Source organism: Rhinopithecus bieti, unplaced genomic scaffold (genome assembly GCF_001698545.2).
Source record: "Rhinopithecus bieti isolate Rb0 unplaced genomic scaffold, ASM169854v2 scaffold_17971, whole genome shotgun sequence".
Classification (NCBI taxonomy): Eukaryota; Metazoa; Chordata; class Mammalia; order Primates; family Cercopithecidae; genus Rhinopithecus; species Rhinopithecus bieti.
This window is the reverse complement of record NW_016809834.1, coordinates 2,201,940-2,227,157: the sequence shown is the minus strand read 5'-3', so window position 1 is coordinate 2,227,157 and position 25,218 is coordinate 2,201,940.

Below are 25,218 nucleotides of genomic sequence, written 5' to 3'. Positions count from 1 at the left end.
GGTAATACTGTTCACTTTGCTAAGTAAACGAAATTGTGTAAATATTACTTTTACCTTTGTTACCTCCTTCTGATTTGATCTTTCAATCACAAATACTCTTTCATAGGCCTCACACAGTGCTGGGGGGTTATATCCTATGAGGTTTCAAATGAACAAATAATTTTTGTCATAACTTTTACTTTCATATAAAAGTTTATGAATTGAAGATGAAAGATAGCTCAGTAACCTGGAAAATGATTTTATTTTATTTAAATTACATCAGTTTGGAAGTGCTGAAGAAGTAACCTTTCAAATTTAAAGTGATCTCCTAGGAAATGCAATAGAATAGCATGTAGACTGAAACATTTCACTAAATAAAATACAAATATATACTTTTATAAATATGTGTGACCATGTGTATATACATATATGTGTGTGTGAGTGTATACAGTTTTGAAATGAGCACGTTTACATTGCAAGCTGTGTAATGACAATAGGTGGTAAACAAGTCAGTTTGATTTGAGTAACGTGCTTATAGGCAGATGAATTATACCTTTTCGAGGTTCAATCAAATCAACATTTATTAAGCTCATGTCATGTAGAAGACACTAGCGTGAATAAGAGACAGTTTCTGTCCTAAGGGAATTATTGAAGGGCATTATACAAACAGATTTAACAGAAGATAAGTGGAGAAACATAAGTACCAAAAAGTGAATAGTAGAGTTTGGCTGTTTAAAGGGAGAAACAAATTACATTGAGTTCGGAGAAATTACAGCAAGTTTGGAGGATCAGAAAAGACTTCAAGGATTATATGGCCTTTTGAAATGAGCCCTACAAAGGTATGGGAATTTTAACAGATATTGATGGGATGGGACAGGAAACTTTATGCTATTAGATACTATAGGTGTTTTTATTTCTCTCTCATCACTACCTTTTTCTCTCTCTGGCCCTCTTCCTCTAAAGCCTCTTTTTCTTGGCCTACTAAGTGAATTTGAGGACACAAGTGAATTTGAGAGTTCATTTTTATTTTTAACACAATAGAGTATTACTATGGGCCGAAGAATAATGGGTTAAAATAAAATGAAAACCTACTGAGATCTTCTGCATATATACTTTTTGTCTTTGTTTTCTCCTTGCCATTTCTATTCCTATGATTCACACTTCATTTCATGACACCAAAGTTTGCTCACCACTGCATACCCACAGGCTACAAGTGGCAGGAGTTCAATAAATACTTACTGAATGACTAAACAAATGCAAGTATAGAGGCGAGGAAGGAACAGAGGAAAGCCTAAAGACTTTTTGTTTGTTCGTTTTGAGACAAGAGTCTCTCTCTATCGCCCAGGCTGGAGTGCTATAGCATGATTTCGGCTTACTGTAACCTCCATCTCCCAGGTTCAAGTGATTTTCCTGCCTCAGCTTCTGGAGTAGCTGGGATTACAGACATGCACCACCATGCCTGGCTAATTTTTCTATTTTCAGTAGAGACGGGGTTTCACCATGTTGGTCAGACTGGTCTTGAACTTCTGACCTTGAGCAATCTGTCTGCCTCAGCCTCCCAAAGTGCTAGGAGCCACCGCACTCAGCTGCATAAAGATATTTGCACTTACAATTCCTTCATTTTATTTTAATAACCTCACATCTTTAATGTTTACCAGTTTTTCTGTAAACTTATTGTAGAATAATTAGAATGTTGACAGGTAAAATGACACTTAACTTTGTTGTAGATGCAGAGAACTTAAAGCCCAGAAAAAAATAAAAGAGTCAAACAATGATCTTGCATTATGAAAACACAAAGATTTGTATCCTAGTAGTTTTTAAATTAAAGTCATCTTATCAAACAAAATATCTTTGTGTAATTTTAAAGGGAATTTTAAAAAGGGAGCATAAGGTGAGAAAATGTTGAATATAAAATTTTGTTAAAGCTTGTGAATGTCTGAAATTAAGTGATAATATTTGAATCCAGGTCAGGTTGTTGTCTATCAAAGATGTGACAAGTCTGTGCAACACACAGACATTAGTTAATAGAAATTTAGTCCTTACTCTCCTCAATGTGCCAAAGTCCACAGGCCCCCACAGAACTCTCCCTATTCAACAGTTTCCTGTTAAAAATGGCTGTTGGTGTTTCATACCCTAACTTCATAGAACATATTTACTCCTTACTGCAATTTTTTTCACTGGTTTATATATTTTCTATTTACATTGCTAAAACCCAATACAGCTTTTAATTTCTTTCACAGTATTTAATTGAATTGCTTCTCCTATTTAATTGTGCTTTATAATTATGTAGTTGAATCTACTAAGCAAGGTATATTGAAGGAAACTTTGTTTCCATTTTTTTTCTCTGCTGGAGTTTCTTCCTCCTTTTGTAGGATACTACTTAACACACATGTAACTACATATACTTATTTGTTTATATAACTATATATAGATAATTGACCCTTGCACTACGTGGGGGTTAGGAATGCAGGTTCCCCATGCAGTCAGAAATCCATGCATAATTTTTGTCTCTTCAAAACTTAATTACTAATAGTCTACTGCTGACCAGAGCCTTATCAAGAACATAGATGGTTGATTAACATATATTTTGTATATTCTATATATTATATATTGTATTTCTTTTTTTTTTTTTTTTTTTTTTTTTTTTTGTAGATGGGAAGTCTCGTTCTGTCCGCCTCTGTGCTGAGTGCAGTGGCCCGATCTCGCTCATGTGCAAGCTCTCGCCTCTGCTTTCGTGTTGTATCTTGCCTATTCGTCTTTTTTCCTCAGCTCTCCCTGATGGTTAGCTTTGTGGACTAACGATGTGGCTGCCCGCTAGCTTTGCTGCCCGTGCTATAGTGGGTTTTTGTGTGTATTTTATGTAGAGACGGGGGGTTTCACTCTGTGGTTATGCCCCAGGATGAGTCTCGCTTATTTCAGGTTTACCTTTTGTTGTCTGTGTATATTTCGTCTGCTCGTGCTCGGCCTCCCAAAGTGCTGGGATTACAGGCATGAGTCACTGCGCCCGGCCTACATATTGTATTCTTACAAAAAAGTATCAAGAGAAAAGGAAATGTGAAAGGAAATCATAAGGAAGAGAAAATACATTTACTGTTTATTAAGTGAAAGTGGATCAGCATAAAGGTCTTCATCCTCATTGTCTTCATGTTGAGTAGACTGAGGAGGAACAGGAAGAGAAAGGGCTGGTTTTGCTGTCTCAGAAATGGCAGAGGAAGAGAAAATCTGTGCATTAAGTGGACTCCCACCGTTCAAACACATGCTGCTCAAAGGTCACTGTATATTATAATATTTTCCTCTTTTTCTTAAATAAATGATAGATTATGGCCAATGTTTTCTACCTTACATTTTTAAGCTTAATGATAGACCCTACAGGTAACTCTATAGTATTATAGTAGATATAAATATTTAACAGAATGATTAGGGAAAAAGCCTAAAGTAACACCACAAATAAAATTGCAATCATTTGTAGACTTTTGGAATATATGTCAATGGTCAACAAATGTTACCACATACTACGAAAGAGCTGCTTACTAAAAACTATCGTGATTGGTAATCAAAAAGTAATGTTTTAAGCATTTACATCTTAACATAATAATTTGGGGTGTGTGTGTGTGTGTGTGTGTGTGTGTGTGTTTTAGTGGGCTTTCGTGTATTTTATAAAATTGATAGGAGTTGCAGGTTGATAAGTAGTGTTTGTTAACTTTTTCCTCATTGAGATACTGTGATATGTTCTCTAAGTTAGTGTTATCACACAGAATGCCTGATTTCCAAAAAGAGATTACTGATAATAAGAGTATTATGTGTTTTATTTCTTTATCTTAATTCACCTGTATGGATGATTGATGTTATGATTTTACTACCAGACAGTAGGTGGCACTATAAGTATGCATTCATTAGAGACCAAATTAATTTATAATAAACTCCAACATGTAATTTGTATTTAATACTTGAAGTTGTTGCACTTAACGTTGTTCGAAAAATGGGCCATTGTCTAATGTCTAGAAATACATTTCTGATATGTTTAGAATGTATATCCAAAATTCATTTGAAATACTATCATTTATAGCTATTAAGGGTGTGTGCGTGTCTGTATGTGAGAGAGAGTAGAAAAATATTATGTTACTGATATTGCAATACCAAATTATTGTTTAATTTAGTATAGTGAATACTTTTAATGAGTCAATCATTTCAGTGTTACATTATCCAAAATAAAGACTGAGTATATTCCTTAGGCACTGACAAACGAGCTACCTTTCCCCCAGTTTTTAAATACTGATTTTTAAAGAGGAAATCAGGCCAGGCATGGTAGCACATGACCGTAATCTCTGCAGTTTGGGAGGCCAAGGCAGGAGGATAGCTTGAGGTCAGAAGTCTGAGACCAGCCTGGGAAACATAATGGGATCCAATCTCTACAAAAAAATAAAAATAAATAAATTAGCCAGGTGTGGTGACATGTATCTGTAGTCCCAGCTACTCAGGAGGTGGAAGTGGGAGGATCACTTAAGCCTCGGAGCTCAGTCGCCAGCCATGATGATGCCACTTATTCCAGCCTGGATGACAGAGTGAGACGGTCTTTAAAAAAAAAAAAAAAAAAAAGTAGACTTAATGTCAAAATTAGAATTTTGTTGGTCTTCTTAGTTTTTTTTTTTTTTACTTTGAATTTTTAATGTGCTTTTAAAAAATGTTACCACTGACCTCCACACTGCTAAATCCAGTTTTCAATTCTCAGGCCTCATGATGTTTGACATATCAACAGTATTTCACACAGCAGATTACTCTTTTTTTTTTTTTTTTTTTTGAGACAGTCTCTCTTTATTTTCCAGACTGGAATGCAGTGGCGTGATCTCGGCTCACTGCAACCTCCACCCCTGAGGCTCAAGTGATCCTTCCGCCTCTTCCTCTGTAGTAGCTGGGAGTACAGGTGACTGCCACCACACTTGGCTAATTTTTTATATTTTTAGTAAAGACAGGGTTCCACCACGTTGGCCAGGCTGGTCTTGAACTTCTGACCTCAAGCGATCCACCTGCCTCGGCCTCCCAAAGTGCTGGGATTACAGGTGTGAGCCATTGCTCCCAGCCCTACGCTTTTCTCCTGAAAGCATCTTTTTATCCTCCCTAAGCTTTTAGGACACCACACCTTTCTAGTATTCATTCTGTATCACTGACTGGTCCTTCTCTGTTTTCTTTGCTTTTTCAACTTGCCCTGAATCTTTTAATGTTGAATGCCCTAGAGATCGGTTCTTGGTCGATTTTTTTCTTACCCACACTCATTACCTCACTGATATCATCCAGATTTATAGTTTTAAATATAAGTAAAAGTTTCATAATTTAAGTGGAGTTCAAAAGCTTCAGTTGTATGAAAGGAGCTATTACAGTATTTTAAGGGGAACCTGATTGCAAATCAAGTTACATTTAAGTTCCACAAAATCATGAGATGTGTTATGGTAATCTCTGTGTACCACCATTCCTATGGTGAAAACTCCCAAATGTACATCTCTAGCTTAGACCTCCTCTCTGAATTCCAAATATAATTCAACTACCTACTTGGCAATTCTACTTGGATATCTAATTAAAATCTCAAATTAAATGTGCCCCAATTTTTTTCCCACCACCAAACCTCCTCCACCTCCATCTTACTCAGCTCAGGTAATGTTAACTACATATATTTTCCATTGCTCAGGCCAAAACCATTGAAAGCAGTCTTGACTCTTTTATTTTCAACCTGCCAGGAAGTCCTGTTGGTTGTACCTTCAACATATACCCAGCATCTGACCACTTCTCACTATCTCCACTGTTACCACCATCCAATCATTTATCACGTTTCACTTGAGTTATTGCATTAGCCTTCCAACTAACCTCTCAACCTCCATCCTGACTGCCTTACAATCCACTTTCAACACAGCAGCCAGAGTTCCTCTCAAAATGGAAGTCAGTTTATTTCACCCTTGTTCAAAATTCTGTAGTGATTCCTCTTTTCATGCAGAATAAAAATCAAAGTCCTTAAAATATACTTTAAGGCCTAACATAACATAGTCCTTATTACCTCTTTAAGCTCATCTCTTACTACTCCCCTTCTCTCACTCCATTTCATCCACTTCAACCATACTGGCCTCTCTTACTATTCCTCAAACACAGCAGGTTCACTCCTATCTCAGGGTCTTTGTACAAGGTGTCTCCTTTACCTGAAAAGCTTCCCTCTTATTCTTCTTTATTTACTTATTTTTTAATAGAGTCTCACTTTGTTGCCTAGGCTGGAGTGCAGTGGTGCAATCTCAGGCACTGTAACCTCTGTCTCCCGAGTTCAAGTGATCTTCCTGCCTCAGCCTCCCTAGTAGCTGGGATTATAGGCACGTGCCACCACGCCTGGCTAATTTTTGTATTTTTACAGAGACGGCGTTTTACCACGTTGGCCAGGCTAATCTTGAACTCCTGACCTCAGGGGATCTGCCCGCCTTGGCATCCGAAAGTGCTGGGATTACAGGCATGAGCCACTGTGCCCGAACATCCTTTTGTTCTTTCTGTGGCTTGCTCTCTCTCTCCTCCTTGTTCTCTTCTCCTCTCACATTGAGGGGTATAGTGAAGTTACTATTTACAGTTTCAAACTTTATCACTGACCCCAGCATCGCATCTTTCTTACCCTACTCTCTATTTTCACCAAATAATATGTCATCTTTGGTATAATGTATATATTGTTTTATATAGTATATAAAATATAAACATATTTTAGAAATAATATAGATACATTTATAGCTAATATACATTCATAACTAATACAGAAATTATATAATGGTTTATTATATTTATTATTTTCTGCACTAAAATATAAGCTTCATATGAACAGAGATGGTCTTTTTGAATCAATCCTCTGTTAGTGATTAGAACAATGCCTAATTTTAGGTAGTTAATAAATATTGTAGGTAATCAATAAATATTAAATATGAATAAATGAATGAATGAATGGTGGGAAGATAGTTCACCACAAACTTTTCAGTATTCAGGGTCTCTAAAGATTGCTTAGATTGTTAATTTAGAAATGATCACTCAGATTTTTAAGGATGATTCACTGATATAGTAGTTTTTTTTCTTTAAAGTTGATTGAACCAATGGTAGGTTGAACTAGAATGAAATTTCAAAGTGTTATACAGCTGGCCTAGTTAAAAATATAATTCACACAATTTAAGGTATAATGAGAAGGTATCTAAGATTTGAGAAATATTTAATATATTGAATATCCAGATTGCCTAGTAAGAAAGGAAATTGACATTGATCGGGCTATTAACATACATATGGCACTACAAGTCTTTCACACACATATTATCACTTACTCCTTGCAACTCTGGGATGTAGGTATTGCCCTAATTTTGCTGACTTGGAGGTTTTGGCTTGGGAACATATAAGTACTTGACCACCATCACATACTACTTGGGAGCACAGTTGGGGTTCAAATCCAGTTTTGATTCCTAAGCTCATGGTCATTAATGACATGATTCTGCCTCACTATTCTTTAAGAGGAAATATATTTAAATCTTTAACAGAATGTATTTGTTGTGCCAAGACCAAGTACAGGTAAATAAAAAATCAGATAGACAAATCAGTGATTTGCTAATGTTTATGGTCCAGAGATACCTCAACTTCTAGACCCACCTCCAATTTCAACCTTGGTCCAGGGTGAATTTTATTTTATTTTATTTTGATTTACATGAGAAATAGATTAAAAAGAAGCACTCATGTTAGGTCCCTTCATACTCTATATCTGGATAACTGAAGGTAGTGTTTTTCAAGTCCTATTGTACATTCAACTCTTTGGTTCCATCATAAATTACAAAACAAGGTAATCTATATAATAAAATCCACCTGATGGGGACATACTCAATTTGATTATTCTGATCACTCTGGCCGCCAAGCTAGATTTTGAGTTGATTCCCAAAAAAAAATTACCCTATCTATCTCCTCTCCTAAACTTGGATGGAAAAAAAAATAGAACAAAATTCTTCTGTCTGAAGTAGATTCTGCTTCTGGTCCCAGCCTCCAGATGATAATGACTCAAAGGGCAAAACATAAGCAAAGTGCATGCAAGGGTCATCTGTTGTTTTGAAATGAAATGAAATCGCCTAACTCACACATCTGCTCCCCACCCCTGCTTTCTGGAGACGGCTAATGATCAAACAGAGCCCAGATTCTCCCCATACCCGTTTTGTGGCACTACCACCAGGGAAAGTGTTCCCTTGGCACTTAAGCTACAACTCAGACTCCCAGAAAGTTCTTTCCTCTCTCATGCCCCAGTGTTAGTCGAGTGACTTTTGAGGCTTGAGGATGTTCTGCATGACTTTTATTTTGAGATCACATGTCTTGACACAGCTGGTGAGTGTTAATGACCAGGCCCACAGCGCTCAGGTCTGCACGTCCACTCTCCCCATTTCCCAACAAGGGAAACATCCTGGGTTGTGGTTCTCACAACACAAAGGAGACACTAAAGCCTTAGAATAATCCTCAGTGGGAGAGGAGCTATTTTTCAATTTGGCTCAGGACCAAGTGCCAAAATAACGTAAAACCATTGATTACATATTATTCCTTTTGGCCAAAAAGCAGAAATTATACAAACGTGCAGGAACAATTTACTATATTTCTTTCCCACATTTTTTCTTTTCCCCAGATATATTGTTTAAATTTGAACGGTTCTGCAAAAGATCCCATGGGAATAACACTTCCCACATGAACAGCTTCCTTGCTTATGAGAGTCAATTCAGTTCTCTGGTGACCTGAGGGGCCAATTTAAGGTTATGTAAAGTAGCTGAGTAGCTGAGATAATATAACACAAGAAGTCCTCCTATGCCATTCTGTGGGGGAAAGGAAGAGGGAGAATCGTAAACCTCCAACATCTATGAGTTAATAAAAGACCATTCTCTGTGACTTTGGGCTTAGTGTTACCTTCACACTGCTCTTGCTCATGCCAACACAAAGCCCTGGTGATACAGCAGAAAGGACAAGGAGGACTGAGATATGATGTGGTGCAGCTCAGATCAACAACCACGTATCATGATTGATATGCTAGGAATTAAGCTTGAGGTTCAAAGGCGAGTTACATTCAATCTTTGCCATGAGCATCTAGCAGAAAGAAAGGGCTATAATTTGAACCTGGTACCTCACAAACCAAAAGCAAGAATCACACTTACAACAAGTGGATATTATCAATCGCTTTCCAATTTCTTTCAACATAGTGATACTACTCTTGTTGGCCACCACCAATCACAGGGATAAAATGAATTAGCAGTTTCAGCCGGGTATTAATGAAGCATCCAAAGCAATTGAAATAGAGTAGCAGTTTACCCAAAAGCAGGAAATCATTTTGTTATGTTATTTTGTTATGTAGTTCTGTTATACTCCTATGAAACTCAAATTATGTTCCCTGCCAAACAGAAAAAAATTTGGAGTATGGATAAAGTTGGAAGGGTTCAGGGAGGTTTTCCGTTTCTTTGTTAAATGTTGTTTTAGTTGTTGTATCATCAAAGTCCAGTAGGGCTCCCCAGCCCTTGTATTTCTAAGACTGAGGAAGATCTGATTCTTATGCTATGAGGAATTACTTTACTTCGCATAAAACCTTGATTAGCTATCTTTTGAGCAGACTTCAAGCTATAGAAAAGCCTATTGAACGATTTATTGAATGTTACTATATGCCAGGTTCTAAATTAAGTGCTTTCTATAGCCCATCTCTTTTACTCTTTGTGACAATTCTGAGAAAGTTAACATTGTTTCTGTTGTTCTGGAGGAGGAAATTGCTAGAGGTTACCTAACTGGCTGAAGATTACTCATCAATTAATCTGTGATGGAGTGGTGGAGCCAGAATTCGGAGCCAAAGTGTCATAAATTTTGAGACAGGGTCTCTCTCTGTTGCCCAGGCTGGAGGGCAGTGGTGTGATCTCAGCTCACTGCAACTTTGGCCCCTCAGGTTCAGGTGATTCTCCTGCCTCAGTCTCCTGAGTAGCTGAGATTAGAGGCATGAACTCCTGACCTCAAGCAATCCACCCACCTTGGCCTCCCAAAGTGCTGTGATTACAGGCATGAGCCACTGTGCCTGAACAAATTTTGCAAAGCTTTAATTCCACTTGAAAGAACAAGATTTTGACAGTGTCACTTCAAATATTTTTCTCAAACAAATGATTTGGGGAAAAAGGTTGGATAGTTAAGAACAATCTCTGTGTGTGTGTGGTTTTTTTATCTTTCTTTTCCTGGAAATTAACCAATACGTTCTCGTTGACATGATTTCTGCCAAGATATTTAAAAGTATCACAAATATAGAACATGTATGCTCAACGGAATAGACAGGGAAAAGACAGATACTTAAGTAGTGCTGTTTGAATGGAAAATAAGAAACTAGGCATTCATATAGAGTTAGGTTATATGATTCAATCAGCCTCAAAGCATAAAACATGCCTTTTCTCTTGTTATGCCTTAATAACCCTCTTTATTCTTGTTCCAGTTCATAATTTGCTTTTGCCTTGTAAATAAAGTATTTTTGTAGAAATGCAGGTAAGAATTATTTATGCAGTAATAATATTCTACAGAACAAAATTTATAACACACATACACATATATACACACACATGCATATATATACACACCTACACATATATATCATTTGAAAAGCATATAATATCAAACAAATCAGCTTTGTACATGACCTGAATTATCACCATTTTTTCTTTTTTTTTTGTTTTGTTTTGTGGATGGCTTTTTTTTTTTTTTTTTTTTTTTTGAGACAAGGTCTTGCCCTGTCACCCAGGCTGGAGTGCAGTGATGTGATCATAGCTCACTGAAACACCCACCTTCTGGGCTCACGTGATCTTCCCACCTCAGCCTCCCGAGGAGCTGGGATCACAGGCATGCCACCATGCTTGACTAATTTTTGTGGTTTTTGTAGAGATGGGGTTTTACCATGTTACCCAGGCTGGTCTTGAACTTTTGGGCTCAAGCGATCTACCGACTTCAGCCTCCCAAAGTGCTGGGATTACAGGTGCGAGCCACCACACCTAGCTTTTTGTTCTGTTTTTAATACCTGCTAATATTGGAATGGGAATGACTGCAAACAAACTCAGTCTCCAAGTTTGCTTTGGGAGGCCTATTTAGTTGTGCATCACTTGGTTTATCATCTCATTTCATAGCTTTTGTAACATTAAAAAACATAAAAACTAAACTTCATTTTGAGGTTCTATAACTATGAACACCTGTGTGATTCAAAGGTATAGGGAAAGTGCATGTTTATTTTATTTTATTTTATTTTATTTTATTTTATTTTATTTTATTTTATTTTTATTTTGAGACAGGGTCTCACTTCTGTCACCCAGGCTGGAGTGCAGTGGTGTGATCACAGCTCACTGCAACCTCATGTTCCTGGGCTTAAGTGATCCTACCACTGCAACCTCCCTAGTAGCTGGGATTACAGACATTCAACGCAATGCCCGGCTAATTTTTGTATTTTTTATAGAGATGGGGTTTCACCATGTTGCCTAGTCTGGCCTCGAACTCCTGGGCTCAAGCGATCCACCCGCCTTGGCCTTCCAAAGTGCTAGAATTACAGGCATAAGCCACAGCGCTCAACCTGTTTATTGTCATTTTGATGATAATGGTATCATTGACCTTGTAATGTAGTTAGGTGTTTTATCTCTAAGGAGATGCTCCTGTGATATTTAAATTGAGATTAGAAGGAAAGTCCTCAACAAAATACTAGCAAATCAAATTCAGCAGCACAATGAAAAAGATAATACAACATGATCAAGTGGGATTTATTCCAGGAATGCAAGGATGTACAACATATGCAAATAAATAAAAATGATATATCACATCCAGAGAATAAAGGACAAAAACTATATGATCATCTCAATAGACACATAAGAGCATTTGATAAAATTCAACAACCCTTCATAAAACCTCCCAACAAACTCATAATAGAAGAAACATACCTCAACAGAGTAAAGGTCATCGATGACCAACCCACAACTAAAGGTAAAATCATATCAAATGGGGAAAAGCTGAAAGTCTTTCCTCCAAGAACCGGCACAAGGCAAGGATGCCCACTTTCACTACTACTATTCAACACAATACTGGAAGTTTTAGCCAGAGCAATCAGGCAAGACAAAACAAAAGACATCTGTATTGGTCTGTTTTCATGCTTCTGATAAAGATATACCCGAGATTCAGGTGGGGACACAAACAAACCATGTCAACATCCAAATTGGAAGAGAAACTAAAATTGTCCCTCTATATAGATGGCATGATCTTGTATTTAGGAAAACCAAAAGACTACTCCAAAAAACTCTTAGAACTGATTAAAAATTTCTGCAAAGGTACACAATACAAAATCAACAGACACAAATCAGTAATATTTCTTTACACCAATGATGAACTATCTGAAAAAGAAATCAAGAAGACAATTCCATTTACAATAGCAAAAAATGTAAAATACCTATGAATAAATTTAACCAAGAAGGTGAAAGACCTTTACAAAAACAAAAACAAAAAACAAAAAACACCAAAAAACAAAACCACAAAATGCTGATGAAATAAATTGAAGAAGACACACACAAACACACACACACACACATACACAAAACATGAAAAGAAGGCTGGGCATGGTGGTTCATGCCTGTAATCTCAGCACTTTGGGAGGCCGAGTCAGGCAGATCACTTGAGGTCAGGAATTCAAGACTAGCCTGGCCAATGTGATGAAACCCTGTCTCTACCGAAATTACAAAAATTAGCTGGACATGCTGGCATGTGCCTACAATCCCAGCTACTACTCATGAGGCTGAGGCAGGAGAATCACTTGAAGCTGGGAGGCAGAGGTTTCTGTGACCCAAGATTGTACCACTGTGCTGCTGCACTCCAGCCTGGGAAACAGCAAGACTCTGTCTCAAAAGAAAAAAAAAAAAGGAAAGACATCCCATGCTCATGGATTAGAATAATTAATATTATTGAAATGACTAAACTACCCAAAGCAATCTACAGATTCAATGCAATCTCTATCAAAATATCAATGCCATTTCTCACAGAAATAATAAATATCCTAAAATTTGTATTAAACCATAAAAGAGCTTGAATAGCCAAAGTAATTCTGAGCAAAAAGAATAAAGCTGGAGGCATCATACTACCAGAATTCAAAATATATTACAGGGTTATGATAACCAAAACATCATGGTATTGATATTAAAATACACACATAGGCCAGGCATGGTGGCTCACGCCTGTAATCCCAGCACTTTGGGAAGCTGAGGTGGGCAGATCACAAGGTCAGGAGATCAAGACCATTTGATAAAATTCAACAACCCTTCATAAAACCTCTCAACAAACTCATAATAGAAGAAACATACCTCAACAGAGTAAAGGTCATCGATGACCAACCCACAACTAAAGCTAAAATCATTCAATTTAATAGAAACCCTGTCTCTATTAAAAATGGAAAAAAATTAGCTGGGTGTGGTGGTGTGTGCCTATAATCACAGCTACTCCGGAGGCTGAAGCACGAGAATCGTTTGAACCTAGGAGGCGGAGGTTGCAGTGAGCCAAGATCGTGCCACTGCATTCCAGCCTGGCCACAGAGCGAGACTCCACCTCAAAAAAAATAGACACATAGACCAATGGAATATAATAGATAAACCCAGACATAAATCCACATATTTTAACAACCAACTAATTTCTGACAAAGGCATCAAGAATATACCCTATGGAGAAGACATCGTCTTCAATAAATGGTGCTGGAAAAACTGAAAATCTATATGCAGAACAATGAAACTGGATCTCTCTCTCACCATATACAAAAATCAAGTCAAAATGGATTAAGGTTTAAATGTAAGACCAGAAACTATAAAAGAAAGTTATACTAGAAGAAAACATAAAGGAAATACTTCAGGACATTGGTCTAGACAAAAATTTTATGGCTGAGATCTCAAAACACAGGCATCAGAAACAAAAATAGACAGATGAGACTATATTAATTTAAAAAGATTTTACACAGCAAAGGAAACAGTCAACCGAATGATGAGACAATCTGTAGAATAGGAGAAAATACTTGTAAGCTATTTATCTGACAAGGGACTAATGTTCAGAATATACAAGGAACTCGAACATCATAATAGTCAGGAAACAAATAACTCTTTTAAAACTGGGCAAAGGATAGCCTTGGACAACTAGTGAGACTCCGTCTTTGCAAACACAAAATAAAAAGATTAACCTGGTATGGCGGTACATGCCTGCAGTCCCCGCTACCTAGGAGACTGAGGTGGCTGGATTGCTTGATCCTGGGAGATGGAGGCTGAAGTGAGCCCTGGTTGTGCCACTGCACTCCAGCCTGGGGGACAAAATGAGATCCTGTCTTGAAAAAAGAAAAGTGGGCAAAGAAAATAAATACACACTCTTAAAAGAAGACATACAAATGGCCCACAGACATATGAAAAAAATGCTCACCATCACTAATCATCAGGCAAATGCAAATCAAAACCACAATGAGATATCATTTTACCCCATTTAGAATGGCTATTAAAGAGATAAAAAAAAAAATAACAGATGTTGGCAAGGATGCAGAGAAAAGGGAACTCTTATACACTGTTGTTGGGAGTGTAAATTAGTACAACCAGTATGGAAAACGGTGTGGAGATTTCTGAAGAAACTAAAACTAGAACTAACATATGATCCCACAATCCCACTACTGGGTATTTATACAAAGGAAAGGATATCAATGTATCAAAGGGATACCTGCGTCCTTATGTTTATTGTAGCACTATTTACAATAGCAAAGATACGGAATCAATCCAAGTATCCACCAATATATGAATGAATAAGGAAAATGTGGTGTATATGAACAGTGGAATATTATTCAATTATAAGAACAATAAAACTATATCATTTGCAAAAATGTGGATGGAACTGCAGGTCATTATGTTAAGTAAAATAAACTAGGGACAGAAAGACAAATGCAAAAAGTTGATTTCATGAGGCAGAGGGTAGAAAGATAGATACCAGAGGCAGGGAGGATGAGAGGGTGGGAGGGGCAAATTAAAAAAAAATGTTAAATATACATTATGTTATTGTTAACTATAGTTACCCTACTCTACTGTTGGACATTAGAACTTATTCCTTCTATCCAACTGTATGTTAATGGGTACGAACATACAGTTGGATAGAGGAATAAGTTCTAATGTCCAACAGTAGAGTAGGGTAACTATAGTTAACAATAACATAATGTATATTTAAAAATAACTAAAAGAGGATTTGAAGTGCTCCCAACACATAGAAAGGATAAATACGCAACGCCATGGATACCCTAAATACTGTGATTTGATCACTACACACTTCATGCATGTAACAAAATATCACCTGTACCCCATAAATATGTACAAATATTATATATCAATAAAAAAAGACATTACAAAAATTGGGTGAGAAGATTCTTTGCTTTGGTAGTGCAGCAGCCACAGGCTACGACCCCAGTCATATGGCCATGTGAAAGGAACTGGTTGACAGTGGGGAAATAAACCCAACACACAGAAAGATGAAAAGGTGTGTGTGTATGTGTTTGTGTAAGAGAGAGAGTATTAATGTGCCCTTAATTCTTGGTTCTATTTCCTAAGGGATCTGAGGCTGCTGTGATGCCTATAACAAAATACCATAAACTGGATAGCTTATAAAAAGCAGAAATCTATTTCTCAAAGTTCTGGAAGCTGGGAAGTCCACCATCAAGGTGCCAGCAGATTTGACATGGTGAGAGCCTGCTTTCTGATTCATTAATGGTGCCTTCTTGCTGTGTCCTTACATGGCAAAAGGGGTGATTAAGCTCTCTGAGGCCTCTTTTATAAGGACAGTAGTCTAGTCCCGTTCATGACGGCTCTGCCCTTGTGACCTAATCATCTCCCAAAGGTACCATGTTCTAATACCACCACTTTGGGAGTTAGGATTTCAATGTATGAACTTTTGAGGGACATAAACACTAGTCCAGTGTAGAGTCCTTTTACATACAGGGATCTTTTCATCTCAAAGGCTGAAGGACAGTCTGAAACCCACATTCTCTAACCAAGAAGAAAAGACTACACACAGGGTATTGCCCCTAGCCTACAAAATAGTTTTCAGGTGCATCTTAAATGGCTGAGGAGAGGCCATGATAATAGTGTTAACTAAGAGGTAAATGCCATATATTCTAGTTTGTCCAGAAAGTCTAGGATTATACCAGCTGTCCTAATCTCCTGTCTGGCTTAGCGTTTGTCTCAGTTTTTATTTTCCAATTAAGCATTATTATTAATGCTTGCAATAAAATAATCCAGCATGGATCTGATAGAGCACCACTTTTCATTTCTTTTTTTTTTTCTTTTGAGACGGAGTCTCGCTCTGCCGCCCAGGCTAGAGTGCAGTGGCTGGATCTTGGTTCACTGTAAACTCCGCCTCCCAGGTTCACGCCGTTCTCCTGCCTCAGCTTCCCGAGTAGCTGGGACTACAGGCGCCTGCCACCTCGCCCTGCTAGTTTTTTTGTATTTTTTAGTAGAGACGGGGTTTCACCGTGTCCGCCAGGATGGTCTCGATCTCCTGACCTCGTGATCCGCCCGTCTCGGCCTCCCAAAGTGCTGGGATTACAGGCGTGAGCCACCGTGCCAGGCCAACCACTTTCATTTCCATTTTCTGCACTAGTCCTAGGTAGTGTGTGAGAAGTATAAGCAGTGAAGATTCTACTTCACATGTGATTAAGTGTGAAAGACAGCAAGCAACACGCTATCTCTTTTTTGAAACCCTTCCCACACGCAGTGTAACTAACACTTCTCTTTAAATGGTAGTATACAGAATGCCTAAAGGTGCATATAAAGACAAAAAATCCTGCAAGTCTTCAGTGGTGGTAGAGAAGTGTTCACACTCACTGCCCTTGCCACCACTAAAGGACCCACCAGTCTATGCCACAGTCTACAAGAGGCAGGAAGCTGCCACACCATCAGTTGCTAGGGTTAGGGTGAATTGTAGGAAATCATAGCTTAGGTCTATATGAAATAGATGCAGGAAATTGTAATTGGGCAGTCTTCACTTCTGTCATATATAATGCACTGTTTCTTATAGTTTTTTTTTTTTTTTGGTCATTTATTGAATGGTAGAAATTTGCAACTATTTATATATTATTGTTTGGTAGTGTTTTATATTTTGTCATAATATTTAGGCAATAGTGAGCTCCAAAAGACAAAAGTGCTTATCTTTTGAAAAATTAAATACTTAATTTCTAATTATTAAGGAAGTTCACAAAGAACATGTAATTTTGAAAAAAATGTGAGTTGACATTTACCATGCTGACTACCTGAAACCCGAAAGACACAATCTATGAAAGGAGAATCAGCGTCTACCTCAAAATTGAGTCATTATTTTAGGAGTAATGTGCCTGAAAGCAACTATTTTATAAATTCAGCTGTAATATGTGTATTTCATATCATTCACGCAGATGAAATAACTTCTCGTTTTATCATGTTTTTGGCTTGCAAGTTTTGCTGTGCATATTTGAAAAGGGAAAATATAGTAGTTGCTAAAATATACATACATATATTTTTAAGCGAATAATTTATTTGCTGACAAATAAGAACAAAGTAGAATGGAACATTGCATATGAGATAATTACAGGTATCTGGAGAAACTAAACCTTAAATACCTTCTATATATGAAATGTTTAATAAATAAATAGATACTCAAAATGCAAAGCTAATTTCGTATATTTCCTTCTATCAATCCTATCCTCTTATTGACTTGAATTTGTTTTAAATACTGAAAGATCTTCAGAATTTTTTAAAGAGATTATACAAGCTTTTTAGTATGCCAATAATTTTCTAATTTAATTTTATGGGTTGAATTCTTTATATATATAGATATTTTTCCTGGCATTAAGCAAGGAATTTAGATAGAATTTATCTTTTAAAGAAGTGAAGGATTGTATAAAGGCATACTTTTTAATCCTAGTTTCAAAACATCTATGTCTCTGTGTATGCATACACTCAGGTACCACCTAACAATTTTTCACTCAATGATGGACCACATATAAGATGGTGATCCCATAAGAGTACAATGGAGCTGAGCATTTTCTATCACCTTGTGACTCTGTAGCTGTCCTGACATTGTAGTACAATGCATTACTCACATGTTTGTGGTAGTGCTGGTATAAACAAATCTACTGTGCTGTTAATAGTATAAAAGTATAGCACATATAATTATGTATAATACATAATACTTGATAATGATCATAAACAACTGTGTTACTGATTTATATATACGCTGTACTTTTTATCATTATTTTAGAGTGTACTCTTTCTACTTGTTAAAAAGGAAAGTTAACTGTAGACAGTCTCAAGCAGGCCCTTCAGGAGGTATTCCAGAAGAAGGCATTGTTATCACAGAAGGTGACAGCTCCATGCGTGTTATTGACTCTGAAGATCTTCCAGTTGGATAAAATGTGGAAGTGGAAAATAGTGATATTGATGATCCTGACCCTGTGTAGGCCTAGACTAATGTGCATTTTGTGTCTCAGTTTTAACAAAAAAGTTTTAAAAGTAAAAAAAGAAACAAAAGATTTTAATAAAAAAACTTATAGAAAGAGGATATAAAGGAAGAAAATATTTTGTACAGCTGTACAATGTGTTTGTGTTTTAAGTGTTATTGCAAAAGAATTTTAAGGTAAAAAATTTAAAACTTTATAAAATAAAATTTAGAGTAAGCTGAGGTTAATTTATTATTGAAGAAAGAGGTTTTTTAAAAATTCAGTGTAGTCTAAGTGTACAATATTTATGATGTCTACAGCGATGTACAGTAATGTCCTTGGCCTTCACATGCATTCAACACTCACAGACTCACCCAAAGTAACTTCCAGTCCTCCAAAGTCCATTCATGGTAAGTGTTCTCTACAGGTGTAACATTTTTACCTTTTATATCATATTTCTATGATATAAAAGATCACAGATGATTGTACCTTTTCTATGTTTAAATACATTTAGATATACAAAACTTAATATTGCCTACAATATTTGATAGAACAACATGCTGTACGGGTTAGTAACCTAGGAGCAATACACTATACCACATAACCTAAGCTTGTAGTAGGCTGTATCATTTACGTTTGTGTAAGTGCACTTGATAATGTTCACACAATGGTGAAATTGCCTAATGAAGCATTTCTCAGAATGTATCCCTCTTGTTAAGTGATGCATGGCTCTGTGTGTGTGTGTGTGTGTGTGTGTGTTTAAAATCAGACTTTTAAATTATTAATCACATTCGAATTCTTTGGAAATCCAAATGAAGCAAGCTAATTTTAAAAATAAACAAATATGTCAGGAAATTTTTTCATGAATTTAACCAAAGGAAATAGCTAAGGCTGATAATTACATGTAGTTTGTTCATTGCCTAAGCTCAAATAATAATTACTCATATTTTTATTTTTCCTTGCTTATATAGTATGGATTTGACTGAAGTGTTCCAAAATACGTTGCTGAAGAGGAGCATGCCAAACATCTAGCATACAAACTTGCTCTTATTTTTCCTCTTTTATGTAAGAATCGGTGATTAACAAGACATGGACTTAGTCACTTCAATTTGTCATCTTATTCAAGAAGATAATCTGTCCAGACAGATTATCAATGGTTCCTGGTTCTTTCTACATCCCCTAGTTAAATCGCTCCACAAAGTTCAGATTTCTTGCATGCTATGTGTTAAGCAGGAACATTTGCAAGTTAGGATAGCATAGTGATGTAGTGGCCTAAAATCTCCCCAGTACCTGATTAAAATAGGCAATAATGATAACCATGTTAAACAAAGCTAAGAATTCACCAGAAGAAACCAATTAAGTAATAGAGAATGACATCAGGACGCACATTTCAAATTCTTTATTTTTTAATAACAGAAACCGAAGTTTGTGATGCGGCAACATTTTTTTTCCCCGGCACCCTCATCCAAGAGCAGTACTGAGGACACAAGAGGAACTGATAAGATCCTAAGAAGTATCACCAACATCCTTCACTTTGAAAAGAAGCTGGCTAATGCAGTCAGAAGGCAAGAGGACAGTGCAAGGAAAGAATCCACGAATACGTCAAGCTAAAGCAAGAATAGAAGCCCCTGCATCCTATCTGAAGTTCACAGTAGAGGCACCGTGTAATTGAGCAGAGATGCAGCACATGAGTTGTAGTTCACAGCAGTCACACACTGATTGGAAATAAGGGCCTCTGATATAGCATAATTAACAATATCTCAGAAGACAAAACAGAATCTAGGTCCTGAGCAGGTATTTCATTCAGCCCCATCTGGGTTCTCCCCCTTCTTTCTTCCACACCTTCAGACTAGAGCAAGTGCAGAGACCACCTGGTACTTCAGTTGTGATACAAGGAGGTGGGATGGGGGTGAGCAGGGAGAAATAATGTGGGATAACTGGGAAGAATATTTTTACTATTCCTCTCCAGAAAAATTTCAAAACTAATCATGTAGGAAAATGTCTCTTGAATGGAGAAACTTTCAAGATTGGTTTACAAATCTGTTTCACATGAAATAATAACCAAAAAAAGAACTGTGACATTAGTCCTCCAGTGTGTCAATACAACATGGAGATATTTTCCTAACCCCAAAGAGTGTTAACACTCTTTCCCACAGTCACTTTGACTTTCCTGACATCTCATTCTAATCAAATTGTCATTAACATCTGTTTTAAGCAATAAAATATTCCCACGGTAGCAAAAAGTATAATGAGTTTTTCATATGGAGAATGTAATGGAAACAAATGAAATGAGGAAAACAATCTGACAATTTGAAAATTCTTGCATTTAGACAACAACAACAACAAATACTTCTATCAATGAACATAAACCCTATTTTGTAAAGTGGAATGTAAAAGGCAGAAGAATCAACCAGTAGCAACACTTCAGTTGTTTTGAGACAAGCCTCAACTAATGCTTCTGTCTTATTGCCCTTTCCAGAAACCTTCTCAAAATGGAGGGTGCTTTTTAGACTTAGTCTTTATTGTCATTAGTGGGTTTTAATTGCCAGAAGTAATGTGGCAAGATAAAAAAAAAATTACTTAGTAGAGGATAAATGTAGTTGTCAAAAACTATTGGACAATAACCAGTGTCTCCCTCCTGTCTTTTGTCTTTGCTGTTATAGCCACTCAAGGGCTAACACTGTGTGTACCTCCCATCACCACTTGTGTAAAATTTTACCCATTCCCATCACCACAAGAAGAACTGAAAGAGGGCAATAACCAAAAGACTGTCAATATGTTCTTTTCAGATCAGGTGTTTGATGACTTTCTACAGATAAGAGCTCTCCTCAGGCCAACTCAAACGTATGTTACTTTTGGCTCCTTTAAAAACCATTCTGTAATCTTGTACCCAAAATAATTATGCCCCCAAAAAAGACAAAGGAAGAACTGGTTTGGCAAAAGCTTTTTAAAAAGCAAAAGCATTCTCTTTAAATGCTCTGAGATGTTGACTAACACTATAGAAACTTTTTTGTGGAATCAAGATTTAAAATTAAAATGTCAGAGGTGGAAAAATATCTCAAAGATATCTTGCATATCTCTAGTCTACTTACGTGAAATATAATTTCTCTTAATTACATTCTTTAATTTATTTGCTTAGCTGACACTTATAAATCTATTAATTTCTGTTAAGCACTGGGTATGGAGCTCTGAACAAAATATATGGTCTCTGACCTCAAGGAGCTTCAAATCTACTGACAGAGAATAAAACATTGTTATGCAACTAACTATGTAATCTGAATTTTGTACTATTTAGTTATTCCAGTTGCATAGAATTTGTTATTTTTATAGGTAGCCATACCATTTATACAGTTCTATGAGAACTAATACTTCTAAGTCTATTTTTACCTCATGTACTATGGGCCATCACTTTTCCTGTGCTTCTAGGAACTGTCTTCACATCATGTTTACACCATCTCCTTAGGCCTTTGCCAGAATTTGAAAGCATGTATCTCAGGAGAAGCTCTCTTATTCAAATTTATGTTCCACCCCTCTTGATCTAGCACTCTCAGAATCCAGTGCCATGTGAATTTTCCCAGCTTCTGCCAGTACATGTTGGCTAGGTCCTACAGCTTCTTTGGGGTAGAGTCCCCTTTCTTCCTTATTGGGATGTTCCAGCATGTTCCATCTGGGTCATTATTGTCCTAGTGGCAAGGAGGGGAAGTTGGGGGAGATCCTGGTTGTAGCTTCTACTGTGCTGCAGGGGATGACCTGTCTGCATTATCTTCAAGTAAAGGGGGGAGTTTGGACTTTTAGTAGAAAGGAGCGGACCACTTCTGAGACTCGCAAAGAAGGGGCATCTGGGGATTCAAGGATTTTGGATGTCACGATTCCGTGAGTCAGGATCCCATTCTTTCCTATACGAGGTCTGATTGTTGGCACAGCAGGCATAGCAGCAGAACTTGAAGTTCCACTACTCTTATTATGTGCTGGTCTTGGTCTTCAGCTTTTATTGCCCATTAACTGTAGAAGATCAAAATATCTTTTGCATGGTACAAAGGAGGCACCCTGGCTACAAACTTAACTTATAATTGCCAATTAATCAGCCTCATCATTTAATTTTTTCCTAAAATGCCCATAGAATATAGCATCCAATTTTTCTGTCCTTATAGCTATTACTTACCTAGTATTTTTCAAATGCCAGAAACATCACACATTCTAGTGTACTTTCTTTCACCAAAATATCGCTGCAGTTCACCATCGATGAGTTTTAGCAGTAGCATGGAGACTTTATGCCAGGGACTATCTGTATTACTTCTCAGCCTTCTGACTAATATCAAGTTCAGGGACCATCTGTGTTTCAACTATTACCAGTGCTAAAATCCTCATTACCAGCTGAGTGGTGGGTAATTCAACTTCAAAAGTCCATTTTAATGTCTGCTTTCTTGACTCCACTTCTGGTACTATCAGTACTGGTACTATACTTCTGGTACTATTGCATGGTTAGTTCCCTATGAAGCAGACTCAGAGACTGCAGAGCAGGAAGTTCATTTGGAAATGCTATTGGAATCAGTATGTACGGAATGGAAAAGCAAGACAGGACACAGGATTGGCCGGAGGAATAAATTGGGCTGCAACATAGTCTCAACAGAGGCCTCAGCTGACTCCTTGGGGGGGGTTCTGAAACTGAGACGGATAGCCCTTTAAAGTTGTATCAACTTAGGGCAAAGGGGGAGACATTTATGTCCCTGAATCAATCAGTGAATATAGACCACGCTTGGAAGAAATCATGACCATCGGGGAGCTGGGACTCTTCAGCAGAGGCACTCACCAAAGAGAAGTGATAGCTGGGCTATCTGTTGAGAATCCTTCCAGCAGTTAGGAAAAGAAATTTTTTATTCATGAAGGGTATTTTGGTGGTACACTGTGTCCATTACTGACAGCATGAGGAAACTTCTTGAAATATCCCATTTCAGTCAGGAATGTGGGTATCTTAATCATTTGAGCTGCTGTAACAAAATACTGTAAATTAGGTAACTTATAAAAACCAGAAATGTATTTCTCACAGTTCAGGAGATTGGGAATTCCAAGATCAAGGTACAGGTAGATTCAGTGTCTGGTAGGGGTCTGCTTTCTGGTTTATGGATGGCACCTTCTTGCCGAGTTCTTACATGGTAGAAGGGATGAGTAGCTCTCTGTGTTCTATTTTATAAGGGCACTACTTCTATTCATGAGGGCTTCATCCTTATATCCTAATCACTCCAAAAGGCCCTACCTTCTCACACCATCACATTGTGGGGTTAGGATTACAGACATTCAGACCATAGCAGTGGGCAAGGCATGTGGGGTGGCTGGGGTTATCTCCAGTACTCTCTGCTTACACATGCTTTAATATCATTCTCCTTTGCAGTAAATGCCTCATGATGGTAAAAGGATAAAAAGGGTATCTATTTCTATGAAATGATCTCCTGTTGGAGCACCAAAGAGGATCCGCTTTGGCTCTCTTACTGACATATTGACATACTTACTTTTCTTTTTTTTTCTATCTCAGGAACACTTTAAGACATTTCAATCTTGAGAAAAGGAGTAGGACCCCTTGAGTCTAACGTCTTCCTCCACCCCACCTGCATCTCGCCTTCCTTTCGAGTTGATAGCATTATTTATGCCACGATCTCTGAGCACTCTTCACTCTGAGTTGTAGAATAGCTCCACTGTCAAAGTCCACAAGATTTGCCTTGTAATTTGTAAATGGCATTTTGGGGTTTAGGAATGCCCTTTCTCTTTAGACAGTCTGGCTCTTAAATCAAGTCTCTCTCTATAGAGTAAATAATTTTTAAAAATCTAATGAGATAATCAAAGCTGATTGGGAAGTTCATGGTTCCCTGATACCCTAAAACCCATTGTTTCAAAGGATGAAGAATCACAAAGAATCACAGTGTAAATGAAATGAGCATACTTGTGCTTAAAGTTTTCCAAAGATTATACCTGATATAACAGTAGTTTTCCTAACTGTAGATATATTGGTATAATAGACTTAAAATTTTTAAATTATTTGCATCCTCCCCCTATCTTTGCATTTACTGTTATCCTCCAAGTGCTAAAAACACCTTTCTATATGGACCACCCTCAAGGGTTGAGTAGATAGGACAGTGTACAGCAAATAAGCTAATTAAAATTCTACATGAGACTTGTAAATCTATAGCAGAAACAAATAATCTTGAAAACATAGCTTTCATTTGTGAGAGCAAGGCTCTATTGAGAGAAAAAAGGTAAGTGAATTCTGACATGACTGAGCCATTATGACTTGAAGAAGATTATTGTATATACAACATGACACCAAAGAATAAGTTATATTATGCACAAGAAAAGAAAGAGATATGAGTTTGACCAGATGAAAGAAGAAAATAGAGGTGATGTATTGAGAGGTTACAACAAGCTGGTTTCTAAGAAACATCTTTTCCTACCCACTCCTGGAATGAGATAATTGAAATCCCAGATATATTTGAAAGTATTAAAGAGCAAATGTTAACCATTTTCTGGACTCTGGAAAGTGGCCTAGGAGACCCTAAACTTCACAGAGAAGTTCCATGTCAAACACTGTGCCTTACAGGTAGATCACCAGTGATTGAGTTGACTAGACTGAGGGGCCTGAGGGTGGACTTACAGCGTCATAGTCAGCTTGAGAGATAGACATTATCAATTCTATCCATTACTCCTTTCTTCTTTCTTCACAGGCATTGAAAGAAACATTTTCCCCTACTCTTGCAATTAGGTGGACC